Source organism: Numida meleagris, chromosome 11 (genome assembly GCF_002078875.1).
Source record: "Numida meleagris isolate 19003 breed g44 Domestic line chromosome 11, NumMel1.0, whole genome shotgun sequence".
NCBI classification, from domain to species: Eukaryota; Metazoa; Chordata; class Aves; order Galliformes; family Numididae; genus Numida; species Numida meleagris.
This window is the reverse complement of record NC_034419.1, coordinates 9192016-9210794: the sequence shown is the minus strand read 5'-3', so window position 1 is coordinate 9210794 and position 18779 is coordinate 9192016. Positions and strand designations below refer to the sequence as shown.

General features: G+C 45.5%; 1 long non-coding RNA gene across 50 annotated transcripts in view; it reads left to right on the top strand.

The window, feature by feature from the left end:
* LOC110404654 overlaps positions 1–18779 on the top strand; it is a 124716-nt gene that overhangs the window by 50572 nt on the left and 55365 nt on the right. For 29 of the 50 annotated variants that reach the window (XR_002442416.1, XR_002442410.1, XR_002442406.1 and 26 more), the window contains 6 exons: positions 2550–2657; positions 3043–3174; positions 5665–5804; positions 7802–7894; positions 11052–11273; positions 14944–17849. This is a non-coding gene — a long non-coding RNA (uncharacterized LOC110404654). Of the gene's footprint in view, positions 1–2549; positions 2658–3042; positions 3175–5664; positions 5805–7801; positions 7895–11051; positions 11274–12362; positions 12414–14943; positions 17850–18779 lie in introns of all 50 variants that reach the window. The other 21 variants (XR_002442418.1, XR_002442407.1, XR_002442408.1 and 18 more) reach the window with 13 other exon arrangements.

The following is an 18779-nucleotide window of genomic DNA, read 5'->3' as shown; positions in this document are numbered from 1 at the left end:
TGACCATGTTCCTCATTGCCACATTTCCATGGTTCTTGAACACCTCCAGGGATGGTGATTCCACCACTCCCTGGGCAGCCTGTGCCAGCACCTCACCACTCCTTCTGAGAAGAAATTGTTCCTAATATCCAACCAGCTATCAATCTGGCCCATGGTGTCACTGGAAGAGCCATCATTTGCCTCTTCAATAATCTGCCACCCATTGCTGCTGCCTGCAGCAGGGGAAGTTTAATTTCCTGCAAATCATTTGCAAGGTTTAATCCTGCATCTTTCCAAGCCTCTGTTGACAAAATAGTTGAGAACAAGCCTGGTGTGGTGGCTGCTGCTGGAAGTTGTCCTCTGGCCAGCACTATCTCCATCATCTTCAGGGTCACCTGTTGGCCGGGCTCCTGCAGCATCCCAGGTTGGTGGATTGGAGATGTTGGGAGAAAAATTGTTTGAGTTAAACACGAGTGTCTGATGTCAGGGGATTCCTGCCAGTCATTGTTCTGCTGCCTGCGTGGAAACAGGCTGAACTCTGCGGTTTTGCTATGTAACATTCTTATGTAGCTGGCTGAGTTGACAACATGATAAATGCAATTATTTTTTCCAATTGTTATTTATGCCCAAAGCATGCAACTGACACTGAAATCTGCTGGACAGAGAAGGAATGCAGTGTCTGCTCACAGCCCCACAGCAGCACAATGATGTTGAAGGCATGAGTTGCAATGGTGGGAAGCAAGTGCTGCCCCATGGCGATGGCTGAGGACAGGCACCAGCCCATGCCCCCTTGGTCCCACCCATGGGTTCTGGTGCTTGGGAACAACCTGCTTTCTTGTTGTAGGGAAGGATGTAGCTTTCTGGGGCCTCTGCAACCCTGATTATTTCCCTAGAAGATGTTTTGGGTTGACTTGGGCTGTTGGCACCCAGTGCTGTATGCCACAACATGGCATTGAGTGACATGGTCTAGAACAATAACAAGCATGGGTTGATGGTTGACCTAGATGATCTAAGTGATCTTTTCCAACATTTATGATTCTGCGAGTGGGCATGGCGGAATGGGTTGATGGCTGGACTAGAAGGTCTTTGTGGTCTTTCCAGCTTTAATGATTCTATGATACCTAGCCAAGCGAAAGGACAGGCTGGCTGAGCTCTCATCGTGGTGGTTAAAGTTTGTTTTAGCCACCTTATCTAATCTCCCTCCTAACTTTTGCTGGGGGAAAGCGTTTATTGCTTATATGGTGTTACTCCACGAGCACTCGCTGGCTGGGGCTCTTTGCGTGTGTGTATGTAGATGTGAAGGCCGATAACTTCAGGCCCCACAGTTTTATGGGTCAGTCAATCCCAACTGCTTCCACCGACAGATGTGGGGATGTGCTGCCTTCGTTACCTGTGGGCCGTGCACTATCAGGGTGTAAATCAGCAAAACAGGGCTCTGTTTATACACATAAATTGCCCCAACCTGACAGCTTAATACCCTTTTGACTTTTTACCCTCTGCGGGGGAGAGCCTGCAATGTCTTATGGCCCCCTCTCGCCCCAGTGGTGACGCAGCCCAGCTATAAAGGCACGGAGCACACTCTGCTCCCGTGCCTTCAGGCTTGGCCGCACAGCCACAGCACCCCGGAGGGGACCGGCCCTTCAGCAGACCAGTCCAGCAGGATATTATCTGCTCTCCCTCTGCTAAATGACCCAATGGGCGGCCGGTCACAGGGGCCTGAAAATGCCAGCTCTAGCTATTCCCCTGTGGACATGATTCCTAGGCACGCAAAACCCTACACCGGTAGCTTGGTCACCAGGGGGCAAAGCCACCCATCCATGTCCCCCACAGCACCTTGCGCAAGGCTGCGGCTCTGCTCCGCATGGCCCTGCCCAGCCGAAGGTCAGCAAGGGGAATTTTCCCTGAGCAATGGCATGGGAAAACCTGCTGGGCTGCCTTCAAGGTGTTGGGTTGCTCCAGGAGAACTCTGGGTTTTGTTTCGTGTTTTGGTAGGGTGAGAGATGAGATAGCAAGGCATTGGTGAGAAGGGATGAGAAGGTACCAGGACATCGCAGTGAAATGGATGGTTGAGATGTTTTCTAGAGATTCCCAAATTTAATGCTGTGGGAGTGGGGGTAAGACTTTGAAATAGGGATCTTGCTTTTGAAATACGCTTTTTAATTCTCACTCCTCTGCCTGTTGCATTGGCATGGACAACAGGTGTTCACTGCCCATCCAAACCCTTGGTAGCTCCCTTGGATTTTTTTTCCTTCATTGATTGCATCCATCATTACACTCAACCTGAAAAAAAGACTTCTGACTCCGAATTTTTGCTAGCGCTGGCACATACCGGCCCTGAGGGGCTGCTAACTCAGCCACTGTGCTCTCTCCCCAGCCAGCAGCATCCCCACACTGTTACATAGGAAAGAGGCACTGGCAGCTGGCTACTACCAACCTGGTTTTGAAGTATAGGTCGGGGCTGAAAATTGATGGTTCTGGTGCCAGTGCTACCCTATGGCTGCAAATATGTTTTTTACCCAACTGGGACTGCTTCTCTTGCTGACCCCACTCTATTTATTGGCATTTCTCAGGAAGAGAGGATATCAGATGCTACTGTTCCTATAGGGCACTGAGCTCAACTCCCTGCAGAGAAGCATATGCTACAGCTCAAGGCTGGATGCTCCGGTGTTTAGTATCAAGTGAGTGCCTGCTGCAGCCTTTCTCCCACCCTGGGTTCTCCTTTCTCTCATCTGCCTGGCCCCGGGAAGGTTCATAAGCAGTCAGTTTCTTCGAGGACTCTGCCCCTCTGGCAATTTTGGTTGAAATTGGCCAGCGAGTTCTCAAGGTTTATTAGGGACAGAAAGACAGCCACACCCACGGTGCGGTCACAAGAGTCATTTCTTTAGGAAACCAGGCTGAAAAAAAGATTGCTTAAGTAAGCAAATACATTTCTTAAAGACAGTAGGGCAGGGAGGTGGCAGGGGAAACACTTTGTTTATGGACCTATTGGTCCAATCTCTTCCTAAGCATTAGAGTTTCTTGTCTGAAATCCCTTTGTCTTTGTTTATGCCCATTTTGTTGCAGCTCTCAGGACTTGCTCTGCACCGTGCCTCCCAACCTCCGTTTTGCATCAGGACCCCATGGAGCATGCTCCTAAGATCAGCCTTGCACGTACAAACAGCGAACCCATGGAGAGGAGGGAGTGACCCCATGAAGGTGAGCATGGATGTGAGCAACACTTTGGTAGCTAAAGCTGTCCTCTGAAGCTTCCATTTTGGGGTTTGCAAGCTCCCTTCCTCTTTCAGCTCCAAAGCACCAGAGCTGCTAATTCCAGAGCGGTAAAAGCCCTTTTGGTCTGAGCTGTCAGCCAAAAATCCAAGAGCCTGTGAGCCAGAAACGGGTGCAGCACTCAGGTGTTCCTTTGATGCGCTCCTGTTTATTTACAAAGAGCCCAAAAGGTCCCATTCCTCCCAAAGTTGGCAGGAAACAGGCGAGGACAGAGCCCAGTGCCCCATCCTTCCTACTAGGGCTGACCCCATCCCCCTGTGTCCCACTCCTGCGTGCACATGCGGGTCCCCGTTGTCTCCATTTCACTTTCCTCCTGGCAAACTCAACGCAGGAAATCAGGCTGATTAAAAACTTCTTTTTTTCCTAAAAAAAAAAAGAGGGGTAAAAAAAATGAAAAATGTGTTTCTTTAATTTTTTTCCCCCTCTCTTTTTAAAGATCATTTTAATTAGGTTTGAAAAACCTACTGCCGAGCTGACAGGCCAGCTGACAGGTCTCCCTTTCACCGGATCACCCGGCTCAGGGCTTTTCATCTCGCGTGCAGAATATTTTGACATTCGTGTTTTCTTGGCTCTGTGTGTAGAGCCCAGTGGAACCTGCAGCCTAATTAAATGTAACAATTCCTGAAAATGAGGGTTGTTATTTTTTTTTTCCTCGGGATAAGAATAGAGGTTTTATTTTAAAAAGAGCTAATCTATTTACTCTGGGCTGCCTGCTTCCTGACCTGGCCTCTGCACCTGAGGGGACAGGAACAGAATGGATTAGGCAGGGACTTAGTCACTGGAAAAGATGATGGTGTTGGTGCATGCATGTGTCCCATGTGCTCGAAGAGTTGAGAGGCAGAAGGTTAGGAGGCCATGATTTTCCCTGGCAGCTGACTTTTTTTCTTACTTAGAATCATAGAATTATAGACTCATGAATCATTTGAGTTGGATGGGACCATTAGAGGTCACCCGGTCCAACCCCCCTGCAATGAACAGGGACGCCTACAGCTCCATCAAGTGCTCAGAGCCCGTCCAGTCTGACCTTGAGTATCTCCAGGGATGGGGCACCACCACCTCTCTGGGCAGTTCCATGCTGGTTTTTCACCACTGTTGGACCCAGATGGCTCCATGGACCCACTGGTCCCTCCTTGACCACCTGCCTGCAGGGATGGGGAGCTGACGATTTGCAAACACAGGCCTGTGCAAGCCAATGGGCGATGACAGAGCCATTGTATCAAGAGCTTCATGAAGCAAGACAGCAAAGGGTAGTCAAGGTTTGGATCTGCCCACGTGTGTGCCAGCAATCTGCAGCTCTGGGTGCCCAGAGCATTTACCACACTATTTCATTTTGATCGTGGTACTTCTGGTCCCTTTAGCAAAGCCCTTCATCCCCATCACCAAAAAAACATGGCTGTACTCCTGGAGAAAGATGAGTTGGCATCCATCTTCCTTTCCATTCCATACCCAAAGGTGCAGATGTAGGGCATGAGCAATGTGAGCCGCTCACGGGCTGTCCCTCTCCCCATCTCAACCCACTGTCCTCCAGCACCAGAAATGAAAGCGTGCAGGCTGTGTGCCCCATCTGGCCATAGCAGACTCACCAACACTGCCCGGTGCCTTTCCCAGACTGCAGCCTGATGGCAGCAATGAATCAACAGCCGGTGGACTTGTCAAAGGCATTCCTCCACTTTAATCCTATTGACAGGGACTACTGCCTGGAACAGGAACTGCGGGGTGAGCCATGTCAACAGCAGATTCTTATTACAGATAATATTGATGGGGCCTTTACTTGAATAATGAAGGGAAGAGCCCTCTGCTTTGACGTTTGTCTCCAGAACCTAGAATTACTAAGAGTTTAACCATCGGAGGGGAGCTTAAGATAGTTGCATCTTAAAGGATCTGCTTTCTTGTCGCATTCAAGGCTGGGGAAAGGAGTTTAGCCCATACGCTGTGAGCTCCGCACTGACCTTTTCACTGCTCTTAATAAATGTTACAGTTAAATAAAGTCGGATGGATTTTTCTATCTACTGTAGCGTGTTATCCACTTTCTGGGGAAAAAAAAAAAAAAAGGTAAAAAAGCCCAAATCCCTGTTTAATATCACTGTTACTCATTATCTTTGTAAGCTGCAGGGCGAAAGGCAAGTAGGAAGGGCAGGGGCAGGACAATCCAGGTTAAATTATCAGGGTAATTCCTACCATCACACATGATTATGTGTCTCTTGCTCTAAATATGGTTGAATCAGGGCTCTGTAAATTGGTTGTGATCTTACGGTTAAAGCTTAAACAAGAGTCAAGAGCTCTGGACATGTTTGGGAAAAGTTTTTTGCTTTTTTTTTTTTTTTTAAACTGTGATGATTATTATTATTTTGTTCTATTTTCCATTCTTTAAAAAGAGGAAAAGCTTCTGCTGGGTCTGTATTTCTTGGTTCCCTACAGGACTGGAGACGCCAGAGCTGCAGGGGAGAGGCTGCCTGGGAAGTCAAATGAGGGCAGAAGGCATCAGCCTTTCCAGGAAAGAACCTGTCCTTGCACATTTCCTCACGTCTGGGCTTTGATATCGTGATTGCGAGCACATGGTGAGAAAAGGGAAGGAATATGGGGCTAAGTGGTGGGATCCCCACTCCTGGATTTTTAAATGCAACCAGGAGCTCCAAAGTGTCCTTCTGAAGCCCTGTTCTAGAGCCCTCTCTAAATAGGGGTTGGACCTCTGGCTCCTATTTGGACAGATGAAGAAGACAGCAGGCAAAGTTGGCTTTCAGCCACGCTTATACCTCCCAGATCCTAGTGCTGGCCCAGGACTGAACCGGCAGGTGGTTTAAGTTAGAGCAGCCCTGTGGCTGCTCTAACTTAAGCCAGCTGGAATCTCTTCTGGGGCCAGTTCTATCAGCCAAGGTTTGCTGGATTACAGCAGGGCCCCGAAAGGCTCCAGCCCACCCCTACATGGCCTACACAAGAGGTCCAGGGAGCAGATGACATGAAAATGTCAGGGCAAGTCCCAGCTGGTGATATAGGATGGCTTTATTTCCTTCACACTGCTGCAGAAAATTGGTATCTGGTCAAAGGGAGTCTGTTCTCATGGTATTTTTTTGTCTGATTTTAGGACCCTAGGAGTTTTGGATTGCCCTTAAGTCTGAATTTTATATTTTCTGACTTGAGCTGTCAAGTATTTTCCATATATAAACAGCAGCCACAACATTTCAGGTTGGATGAGTTGTGTTTTAGAAATTAAAAAAAAAAGAAGAAGAAGAAAAGTAAAAACACCAACTGGTTCAAAGTAACTGTCCTCAGCTGAGCATACCTTGCTCTGCAAGGTTTTCCACACTGGAAGAAGCTTGCAGAGAGGATGGGGATGTCCCCTCAAGACACTGATTTAACAGCTAGATCTGTCCCCATGCCCTCATGCTTTATGTTTCAACCAGGTGCCTATGATATCACCCAGACCATGGTGGGGCTCCTCCCCAGCATGGAACCAGCCACAGCAGGCATCCGTCAAAGCCAGGGAGAAGCCCTGGTCAGGCTGTGGGAGGTGGTGGTGGTTGTGAGCTCAGGACATGGAGGGATCAGCAGCATGAAATTATCCTTGAGCCTCTGAGAGCTGTGGGCATGGCTAGACTACAGAATCATAGAATCATTAAGGTTGGAAAGACCTCTAGGATCATCTACTCCAATCACCAACCCACCCTCACCATGCCCACTCAACACATCCCTCAGTGCCATATCTCCATGGCTCTTGAACGCCTCCAGGAATAAGTGACTCCACCACTCCCTGGGCAGCCTGTTCCAGTGCCTCACCACTCTTTCTGAGAAGAAACTTTTCCTAATATCCAATCCGAACCTTCCCTGGCACAGCTTGAGGCCATCACCTCACAACCTACTGCTGTTCCCGGGGAGCAAAGGCCAACCCCCACCTCACTACAACCTCCTTTCAGGGCACTGTAGAGAGTGATGAGGTCTCCCTTGAGCCTTTTCCAGGCTGAACCACCCCAGTTCCTTCAGCTGCTTCCCATCAGACTTGTGTTCCAGACCCTTCACAGATATCTGTGAAGTCCAGTCCTGGTGTGTATGAACAGAACAGTGTGCGGCTCTGCAATAATTGAGGAAATGCCATCCTCATCCTCATGTGGTTACACTGGAAGCTGAAATCTGGCCAACATGGGCCATAGGTGGTAGCCATGGAATTAGCTGAGACTTCATGTAACTCAGTTGGGTCCTTCAGGACAAGAGAGTAGACAAAAGCCATGAGAGATTTTTTTCCTTTATGAAAAGAAAGAAGAAAATAAGAAATCTTTTAAAAAGAAAAAACAAAGATGTTTCCACAGTGCTTGATTTCTGAGTTTAGGAGGTGCTTTAATGTGCACTGCGCTTGCGTTTCTCAGCTTTTCTCTGGAACCTGGAAGCCTGTGAACTGGCTGTTCCTTTTTCTTTTCTTTTTAAAATGAAATGTGAGATTTTTGCATAATCCACCAGAGCAAGGATCTGGGGAGAGGGTGAAGAAAAACATTAAGTACTAGGGGACTGAAATTGCAAGAGTTGGCAATCCTAATTTTTTTGTTTTTTCTTTCCTTTTTTCCAGAGAAAAAGAAAACACCCCCCATTTTGCTGAGCCCCAGCAGGGTGAACAGAGGGAAAAGGTGCTCCAGGGCAGGAGAAAACTGTGAAGAAATAGGTTTGCAAACTCCATTTATATTGGATTGTTTAAAAATTGTCCTGAGCTGCCTTCTGGGGACAGCTGTCCTACTCTGAAGGAGGGAGAACAGAGATGTGTGTGGGGAGAAGCTGTGTGTGGGACACTTGGGGCTGGGATGGGACTCAGGTTGCAGTCGCCTCTGGTTGCTCTCAGGCCTGGGGAAGGCAGGGAGAGGCTGGGCACATGGAAGAAGTGCTCCATGAAACCCTTCGCCCTGTAGGAGCGACATCTCCCTCTGCAACAAGAGAGGTCTCAGTTGGCCATAAGGAGCCCTGGCAAGCAGAGAGGTGAAAAAGGCAACTAAATCATAGAATTGTTCGAGTTGGAAGGGACCCTTAAAGGCCATCTGGTCCAACTCCACTGCAATGAACAGGGACACCTACAGCTCCATCAGGTGCTCAGAGCCCATCCATCCTGACCTTAAGTGTCCCCAGGGACCTGTCGTCTTCGGGTCCCCTCCCTGCCAGCCATCTGAAGTTGTGTCAATGTTGCAAATGCCTCCATGCTCCGGTATGACATGCAGAAAAAGCTGTGCTGTCCTGGAGATGTACATGGGCTGGTGGTACCCAACCTGCAGCCACAGCAATGGATAAAAGGAGGCTCAGCATTGCATTGCATTAATGCACTGCATCCCAAGAAATGTTTTCTCAGGGTGGAATAATGCTGGTAAGGGTCTCTACTAACACACCCATAGCTGATATCTGGTCTAGACTGCTTGACAGCAGAAATGAACACATTCATCTTGCCTTGGCTGCACGTGGCATGCACAGGGGGACTGTTCCTTATTAGCACTCGCAGCCATTGGCAAGAGCTGCTGGAACAGAAGTTGAGCTCCAACTGCTATTCCTGCCTGTCCTCCTTCACTTGTGCTTGTATCTTTCTCAGACTCATTCCTTTTGGGTTGAAATTTTCCATGCTTCATCCAAGCCCAGTGACAACTTTTTGCTGAAGGTGTGGACTGTGCTGGTTGGAGTCCCCTTTGTGGAGCTCCTCACCCATGGTGAAAGTCCATCTATCATGTCCATGGAGATGTCAAGCTGAAGAAAATCTTTAGATGATGGATTCTGATTTATTTACTTATTTGTTTTGAAAAGTGGCTTTAAAGTTTACATTTCCATCAACTGGAACATAAAAGGAAATCATTTATTTAGATCTCCCCAAGTGGAAAGCTGCAAAGATCTGGCAAAATTGAAGTTTTTCCATGGAACATTCAGATTTTGTGAAAACCATGCTTTCTGGTGAAAAAAACTAACCAAACAAACTGATCATTAGTCTTTGATCTGCTCTACTTCTTAAGGACGATTCAAAAATATAAGGGCAAAAATCTCCACTTCCAGTGTCTAATATATCAACACTTTTTTAGTGTGACTTCAATTCCATCCCCTTAGTGAAGAGGCTAAAAAAATTATTCAGCTTAAGGAAAAGTGTTTTATCAGTTAGAAAGTTGTGGAAATTTAAAATGGGTATCTTAGTGCTTGCATTGGATTTGCAGCTTCCCTTTCTTCCTATCTGGGTTGAAGATGCTGGTCTTAAAAGCCCAGTGTTAACTTAGTTATGAGTATCCCTGGTAGGGAGGCTTTTGGTTTGCTAGCATTTTCTTTTTTAATTTTATTTCTTAAAAAAAAAAAAAAAAAAAAAAAAAAAGGAGAATTCAAACACAGGAAAATCTGTTTAGAACTGAAGCAGCAAAAATTACATCTTGGCACTGAGAAACCTCCATTCATTATGTTTCTGTAGCAGTGATTCTAGAGTTGAATTTATTATTGACAGGAATTTTGTGGTTTAATGCACATTTTTCTTTGGATTTTCAAATTCAAAGATTGTTTTCCTTTGACAGCCTTCTTTTTCTTAGAAAGTCAGGGTAACCAAATAGTAAGCCTAACCAATTAAATCTTTAAAAGGTAGCAAGTTCCAGTCCAAGGATTTGTGGCATTACAAAGTTAACACAAGGTCATCGCACAAATGTAGAATTTTCTCCACTCCCTTCTCTACCCCATCATGTCAGGACAGCTTCCTGAATGTCTGGAAATTGTCTCCGCAAACAAATGAATGTAAATATTAATTTGGTACTTCCAGACACACACATATACGCATGAAATTGGCATAGTCTGTGTGCTGAGCACGCATGAAGTAGTTCCTTGAATGCACAGTGCATTTGCAAAATGCCCAGAATGTACCATGGTGGATGACTTGATTTGAAACATTAAGATAGGTGATAAGAAATTCGTGCTATAGAATCATTTGTGTGTGTTTCAAACGACTCTCACTTAAAGGGAAAAATATTTTATAATTAACATGACAGATAAGAGTAGCTGTGACACTTTAAATAAATGCAATGTATTTGATTTTGAAGTAGGGTTTAAGATTCTGGAGATGTGTTCGAGAGAAAAGGAAGATGCACTCAGAGTTGAAAATGAAGAGATACTGTATATCATCTTAAGAAATTAAGTGACCTCACATGAATCCTTATTCCTAATTGCATTCCACTTGGAGCCTCCTAGGAGATGGGAGTGGGGCTAATTAAAACAGAGCTGGCAAAAAGAAGACCCTACAAGGAAACTTGGGCTTCTTTTCCATGCTGATAGCCATGCAAGGAGAAGGCATCCAAAGATCAAGCCATGGTGGAAGTAACTGGGGGAATGCTACCTCTACAGATTTTAATGAAAATACAGGGTGGATGGCATTGTAAATGTTAGACATAGTGGGTGTGGTGTTGGAGAGTTGGTGGCCTGTTCAGTGGGCAGCTTTACTTCGTTTGAGGATGTGTGATCTTAGGGCCTGTGCTGGGCTAAGTTCCTACAACCTTTCTGCAGGCAAATGGGCAGCAGCTAAAGGTGGACAGCTGCATGGCAGAAGGGAAGTGGGTGTTTCCCGCCAGCACGTTTATCTGCAGAGTCCATCCCCAGGATGAATTAAAAAAATACCCTGATTTCCGTGGCGCTTTCTTCTTGTTTCTTAACTGCTGCTCAGGCAAAGCTGTTATTAATTCAGGAGTCTGCCTGAGCAAGAAGTCTCCAGAGTCCAAAATATTTTGTGGAGAGTAAATATAAGAATTTTTCACCTACCACAGAACAGCATCAGCCTCTGGGTTGAGTGCAGGAGCTGTTTAACAATGCGCGGAAACATTTCCCCACAGGTTTGGACAGGAGTTGAAGGATTGTATGCCCAATTGAGCCTACAACTGAAAGCAATGAGCTGGATGGACCCTCTTGGTATGGGATGGGCTTGGAGGGGGTGAGCACTACCTACCTGAGTACCACACTGCTTCCTCTAGGACACTGGGAGATTTGCTGGAGCTCGCCCATCTGACCCAATCCTCCACATGAGATCTGGCAAGATAATCACTCCAAGCGTCTGGGTAAGTACTGCAGAATGCTTCAAATAAATGAATAGAAATCATCTGCTTCGTAGATGCCAAGGGCTTTCAACATGTTGTTTCTTGGTAAACAAAGAATTTCGGCACGACAGTATCTTAGGATGTTATTGGCCATATTTGTTCCCTTGTGCATACTGAAGTGAATGTGAACAAAGTTGCGCAGCTTTCCTTTATGTTCTCCTCTGGATTGGAGATTTTCTTCCCGCTGCAGTGGAGATGAGGGGGCTGCTCTGGCTACACCTAAACAGATCCATCTGCCCCTATCCCTCCAAACTCTTATTTCTGTCATGGTGAAGGGCAGGTGGAAGTTCTGCTCGTGCTTGGTGTTGCATGAAGTGCCATATACTCCGAGTAGAAAACAAAACAAACTACGTCTTTTTTTGGTGGACATTAGAATGCAATAAAAATGTGTGTGCTTCGCCCCCAACCCCCAGCTAAATTGATTACATCTGGTGGCATGAAAAAAATAGCCAAAATGTCAGACTGAGTCACACAGCCCCCTTGGGTGGTTATATTTATTTCAGGGTTGGAGCACTCATCAAAACAATTTATCCTTGGCTCTCCTTCTCTGCTTTCCCATCTCTGCGCTTACAAACTCTTCTCTGTTCCCTAACACTTACGTTTAGCCCCAAGCCCACTCCTTCCCTGGGCTTTCCTTTCTCCCTCTTTTTTCTCCCTCTCTAGCCTGGCTCCATCCCCCCTCTCCTTTCCCTTTGCTAAATCAACCCCAACAAACCCTGTAGCTGCAACTCTCCACTGGGAATAGCAGAGGAAGCTGGAGCACAGACTGTTTCTGAAACTGTGTCACCTATTTAGTGTCTTGTTTCACATTGCTTGGGGTGAAGGGACTTGATAAAAATGAGTGAGTGAACTCCCTGCTGTTGTTTCCATCATCTCTGCCACCAGTGGGGCAACCAGCATGGGTCTGTCTTGTTGAGACTGCCATGGCTCCATCCCCAGCCTCACTTGCTCTCCCTTGGCTGCGATGGTGGAGGTGGATGTGCCAAGTCTCTTTTGGTGGATTCTTTGTTGGACTCAGCTTACTTGTGTTCCATGTTTTCTCTCTGACAGGGAACATTACTAGAAGCAATTTCTGGGTAAAGAGAGGGTGTGATGTAGCAGGTGAGGAGGACTTCATCACCAAGAACACAAAAAGTCATTTTCACTCCTCTTCCAAAACTCTGTCCTTCTATTCAAATCACAAATAGCCTCATCCTACCTGAGGATACCCTGTATATCTTGGTCCATAAATCCCTTAGCAATTTGCCGCTAGGTTGAGCCTGATTTAGGATAAGAAGGAATGGCCTCAAGTTGTGCCAGGGGAGATTCAGGTTGGACATCATGAAAAACATTCTCTAAAAGAGTGGTGATGCACTGGCACAGGATGCCCAGGAAATGGTGGAGTCACCGTCCCTGGAGGTGATCAAGAACTGTGGAGATGTGACACTGAGGGACATGGTCAGTGGGCAGTATTGGAGGACAATTGGACTGGATGATCTCAGTGGTCTTTTCCAACCTTAAAGACTCTGTGGTTCTATGCAGTCATACATTGTGCCAACCACAGTTGCTCTAGGATCCTTGTAGATTGGAATGTCTGCAGAAATCATAGAATCATTTAGGTTGGAAGGGACCCTTAAAGACCACCTGGTCCAACTCCCCTGCAACAAACAGGGACACCCACAGTTCCATCAGGTGCTCAGAGCCCATAAAGCCTGACCTTGAGTGTCTCCAGGGACAGGGCATCCACCACATCTCTGGGCAACCCGTGCCAGTGCCTCACTGCCCTTGTTGTAAAAATCTTCTTCCTTATACGCAATCTAAATGTCGCCTCTTTTAGTTTGAAACCATTTCCCCTTGTCCTGTCACAATAGACACTGCTGAAGAGTCTGTCCCCTTCTTTCTTATAGCCTCCCTTTAGATACTGAAAGGCCACTCACAGGTCTCCCACAAGCCTTTTCTTGGGACTGAAGCTCTTGATTACTCTTGCTTTGGGGCTGAAGGATTGCCCAGCACGCTGCTTTTCCTCCAGCAGAAAGAACCCCTTGCTTTCTCCAGTGCTCCTGCAGGAACCAATGGCATATGATGGAGACAGAGTTGCTCACTGCTCTCATGGCTGGAGAAGTGGTGGGAAGCTCTTGGCACCACCACCTCTGGGTTAATGTGTTCTGCCCTGCCCGTTGTGCCTCCTTTCTCCCAGCATGGTCATGGGCTCCTGTTATGCAGCATGCCATATTTTTTTCCTGCGGTAAGTCAGAGCCCCCTGGGATCTGGTATTGTGCTTTTTTTTTCCCCCCCAGGTATTTTTGTCTGTGAACCACAGAAAGCTGAATAGCAGGAAATGAAGTGCAGATTGAGAACATGGTTGAGTGCACTTGCTAAAATAAAACATTGAGGGGAGGAGGGAGAGATTCTTTTATAAATAGAAAATGAAGTGTGTTTATTTTTTATTGATGAAGTATTTAATTGCTCTGAGGATTTGAGAGATGCTTGTAGCTGTGCATTGACTAGAAATGCTGCTTGGTCTTTGGTGCAATCACTCTGCTTGATCAAATCACCTGCTTCATGGCTGGGAGGGGCACGGGGATGTCGGGATTTCTTGGTGTTCTCTGATTTGCAACATTTGTGCCAGCAGTTTTGGAGAAATCGCTGTTTTTTTTCTCACTACATGCTAGGAAGACCCCCTAGACTAGTTGAGAGGACGTGTTTGGCAGCAGAAGAGAAAGTCTCTGGCCAGCACACTTGAACTTTGGCCAGGCAGGCTTACCCAAGCAGTGATTTTGGTCAACACACGTGAGTGGAGGATGTGGAGATAAGGCTGTGACCTTTCAAATTATTTTGTTCCTCTACTACAAATGCTGGATGGGCCCAGCTAGGCAGCTGAGTTCTTTTGTGAGGTTAAATTAATCTCATTAATTCAAATGTCTAAAATTAGCAACTTTTACTCATCAGTGACCTGGACTGCTTTCTTCTGGAGTGGCAGTGGGTTAAATCTCTTCAGACCATCTCTTGTCTCTGGAGCTGTCCTGTTCTCCCTGTCTCTCTGAATCACCGCCAGAAAGATTGCACTTTTATGTTTTTTGCTTTACTCCAGTGAAGGATTATGGTGGCTTCAAATGCAGAGGAGATCAGTGTGCTTGGAGTCTTCATGACAGGTCTGGGCACCTTCATAGGAATCATGGGTGTAACTGAGAGGTGTATTAAAAGGGGCTGCTTTTGTTTGAGGTTTTATATGGTCTTAGCTATGTAACGTGTCCAGGGAAGCTTTGAGGCACATGCTGAAGTCAATGAATTAACCATATTTATCAAAGCTTACTTGAACCAGATCCTAAATGTACAGAAATTGGACACGCTGGTTGTATTTCAGAGGGACCAGTCATTGATCAACCACATGTCTGTGGAGCAAAACCATCCTGAAGGAATTTAGGGTTGCTGTTTCAGCTTGCCTTCACCCCTTTCCAGCTGTTCCCATGCAGGGAAAGTCATAATTCCCTTTGGCCATTAGAGGCTGTAGAAGAGATCCAGGCCCTTTTGTCTCATCTGTCTTACCCATCAGAGGCCGTAGAGGTGATCCAAGCTCTTTTGCCTCATCTATCTTATTCATTTACACTAAGTCACTATTTCTGAAAGTCTCATCCTGACCTTGCCTTAACAGAGGAAAACATCCAGTGATGCAGCCTCCGGATTAAACAGCCACCAGCCCAATGGAGAAGGCCTCATCTGTGAGTGAACTGCAAGTTCATTTGCCTTTCTTGGAGATGAAAACCTCTCAGCAGCTCATGAGCTCCCACAAGGAAGTCTGAATCCCTGAATACTGAAGTGGGTAGTCCCTGTGCTGGCTGATGTTCCAGTGGAAAGTAGAAGGGGGATTCAGCAGAGGAGAAATTCTAGAGGGGAGAATAGATGCAAGAAATTCCTAGGAATGTCACAGAAACCAGCATCCCCCCCTCCGCTCCTTCCAAACCAACCCACCTAAAAAATGCCATTTTGTGGGCTATTTTGGAAAGGAGTCCATGCCTGGGGAATTTTTGGCTGATGCTTATGGCTTTTAGAAGTTTCTGGGAGATCAGACGAATAGAAACAGGAACCAGATGGGACTTCTAGCTGCTGGAAAGAAAGGGAAAAAAAAAAAAGAAGAAAAAATAATCCATCCCTTGTTTAAAATCTGAAGAGCACTTGTTCACTTTTGGGGAGTTTCCCCTTCACCCTGGTTTTCTTATTTTATAGTAATTTAGCCCAGTTCCATTATATTCTCATAGAGCATTTCTCTCTTTTGTTGTTGTTGCTAGGAATTTTTCTTTCTTTTGCAATAAAAACTAGTTTATTCTTAGGAGAATTTAAGCCTTTGCCTTCCTAGATAAAAGGAAAGCCAGCTGTTGGTTTTGTTCTCACAGCAACCTCAACATCCCTTGGCCATTTACTCACTGAGTTTATCTCTGTGTGGCTGCAAAATACAGAATAAGATGGTGGTAGTGAAGAGTAGAACAAAGTCAGAGATGGCTCTGAGCTAGCAAAACTGAGTGTGCATAATTTCTATTTTATGTAAATGACCATAAAAGGGAAAGTTACGCTATACTGAAATGTGAGGTGCATTCAAACATGGACTGCAGATGCCTGGTGCCCTCAATGACCCAAATCGTCGAGCACAGTGTTGGATTTGTGGAGTCCTGATTGTTGGGTTTGGGGGGTTATGGATCAAAAAAAAAACAGCCTGGTCCAGTCCCAGGCTCCATTTTATCAGACCTTTGGCTCTGGAGCTGGTTCATTTCTGGAATATATCCCAGAGGCTGAATAAGGGCCAAGGAGCATTTTCCAGCTCCTGTGTCCAAGCTGGACTTCATGCTGGGAGTCGCAGTCCAGCTGAGATCTGACACTGTGCTGGAACTGGGCTGTTGTGCATCATCCCCGTAGCCTTTTCTTTCCGTACTGATGGGCCAGAGGGAACCATGGCCATACATCACATTGTGCCCCTACTCTACTCAGGAGAGCCATGAGATCTTATTCCCTGGCTGGTGGGAAGATTGGAAAACAGATAGCATTGGTGAAGGTGGCAACTGGCTATTACTGTACTTAGAAACTTTGCCAATGATATTCTTTTAAGTGTTCTGCTTTTAAGGAATTCTTTTACTGGTTAACATGTCTTCCAGTTTTCCAGATATTTACTGCTTCCTGGAAAAAAATGCACTCTTCCCAGGATCCTATCTTGCTTTACGGTCTTCCTCTCTTAACATCATTTTGTATTATTTCTCGTGCTCTCTAATCTGCAGCCATTCCCAAGACAGGGTCATCAACACAATGCAATGACCCTTGATAAACTTTCACCCGTGGTTTGTGTGTCAGTATGAGAGGAAATCCGTCCTTGGGACTTAATAAATGTGTATTTCTAGGGATTGGATGCTTCACGAACAACATTAAGATTATACTGTGTGTTATGATACTTACTAATGGTGATGCACAAAGTCAGCAGTAGATATTTTAAGACACGATAGTTGATGCAAATATGCATGCATTTGAACACATGGCTTTGGTTCCAAGGTTCGTCACAGACAGACCTAACTAAGCCAGCTGCTTGAACCCTGTGTTATGGTGACCAATTGATTAGATTAGTTTAAATGAAAAAAATGCCCCCAAATGTAAGGCTTTGGATTTGTACATCCAATTTGAGTTCCAACTTTGTGGCTTGCTTTTTTCTTTTGGCTCTAGCTGGTCAGGCAGGATGTCCCATATTAGAATGCTGCTCAGTTGTTGTTGTTCTTTGTGGTTCCAGTGAGCTTTTTTTTCAGAAATGTCTGGAAGGAAAGAGACAGAGGGGACTTGGTTCACAGGTTTTGTACAAAAGCTTTTATTTTCCCTTTTTTTCTCCCTCCTTTTTACTTCTCATGGATCTGATGTGCAAGTGCTCTCAGGAGTGACACGCTCAGATTTTAAAGCAAAGCGCTTATCACATGACTCAGGTGACTGCTGTTGCGGTTGAAGCAGTATCATCCTAGGAATTTTGTTTGAATTTAGCTGCCAGCTCAAACAAAAGTCATCTGAGTAGGCAAGCTTTTACTGGTTTCTCTTTGGCTTCCCATGTCAGTTTAATTTGGCCCATGTTTGCTCAAAATGTCTCCAGCTGTCTAGAAACTTGTTCCTAGCGTTCTGGAACACTCACAGTCCTTTTGGCCAGTGTGACCTTAGTTGTAAAGGCTGGATGTTGTTTATTTCAGATCATTTTTACTAGCTCTGTTATATATAAGGCAGCTCAGATAATTGTAAGAGACAAATGTGATGGTTGCTGTCCTTCTGTTCACAGGTTACAAGTTACTGATGTCCACAATGCTCAGGCATGAGATCTGCCAGAGAACACCACCTCGTTTTGTTCCATGGGAGTTTTTGCTAATATTTTCTTTTATATTATCACTCTCATTGTTTCTCTGTTGGAAACTTTCCATGCACTTCACATCGAGGACCTAAGTGTCAGAAGATTAAAGGAATGTCTTTTTGCCCAACTAACATGAATTGGATGCTGAACTAGGCACAACTATGCACTACTCAGAAAATGAAATGCCTTCTAAAGAAGTAAGTGGCTGGAAGGAGGCAGCAAAAATCCATCAGATTTGCATGACTAATTAGCTTATCCACTAGTTATTATCCTTGTGTTTACTTGTAATGAGAATCTTCAAAGATTATTCTATATTGGACATGTAGCTAATTTTTTGCTTACATAATCCTTTCTGTACCCAGATATTGCTGAGATGGTTGTTCTACTTCGGCACATGTAATTCACTCTTTAGATCAGGTGCAACTCAGGGAGGCTATAAGAAGGAAGGGGATAGACTCCTTAGCAGGGTCTGTTGTAATAAGACGAGGGGAAATTGTTTCAAACTTAGAAAGAGAGATTTAGGCTGGATTTAAGGAAGAAGTTTTTTACAGTTAGGGTAAAGAGGCACTGGCTGCCCAGAGAGGTGGTGGTGCCCAATCCCTGGATACACCCAAGGTCAGGCTGGACGGGCTCTGAGCACCTGATGGAGCTGTAGGTGTCCCTGTGCGTTGCAGGGGAGTTGAACCGGGTGGCATTTAAGGGTCCTTTCCAACTCAAATAATTCTGTGATCTTTCTTACTCATAAATGTTGAGAGGATATATGTTGTCCTCTTCTTTAAAAAAAAATGAAATATCACCTTTAAATAGCTTCTCATGTTTCTATATATCCTACAACTAATTAAACTTACTGTTGGGGAAAGGATTAATTTTCGTATGCTCAAAGCAGGGTGGAGTTACCTGTTACCTTGTTTTGAAGGATGTTACCTTGACGTTTTGAAACGTGGCTGAAAAGTAAAAAATTTGAGGTTTTTTTTTTGGTTTTGGTTTTGTTTTGAAGTGTCTGGTATGTAGTTATCTTAGAAACGCTGGTAGAACTGAAAAAGAGGACTGATGTAATAAACCTGCCTTTCGACAAATCTTTCCAAAGGGCTGAATTCGGCACTGTTCTCTTTCTGTGCCACACAACC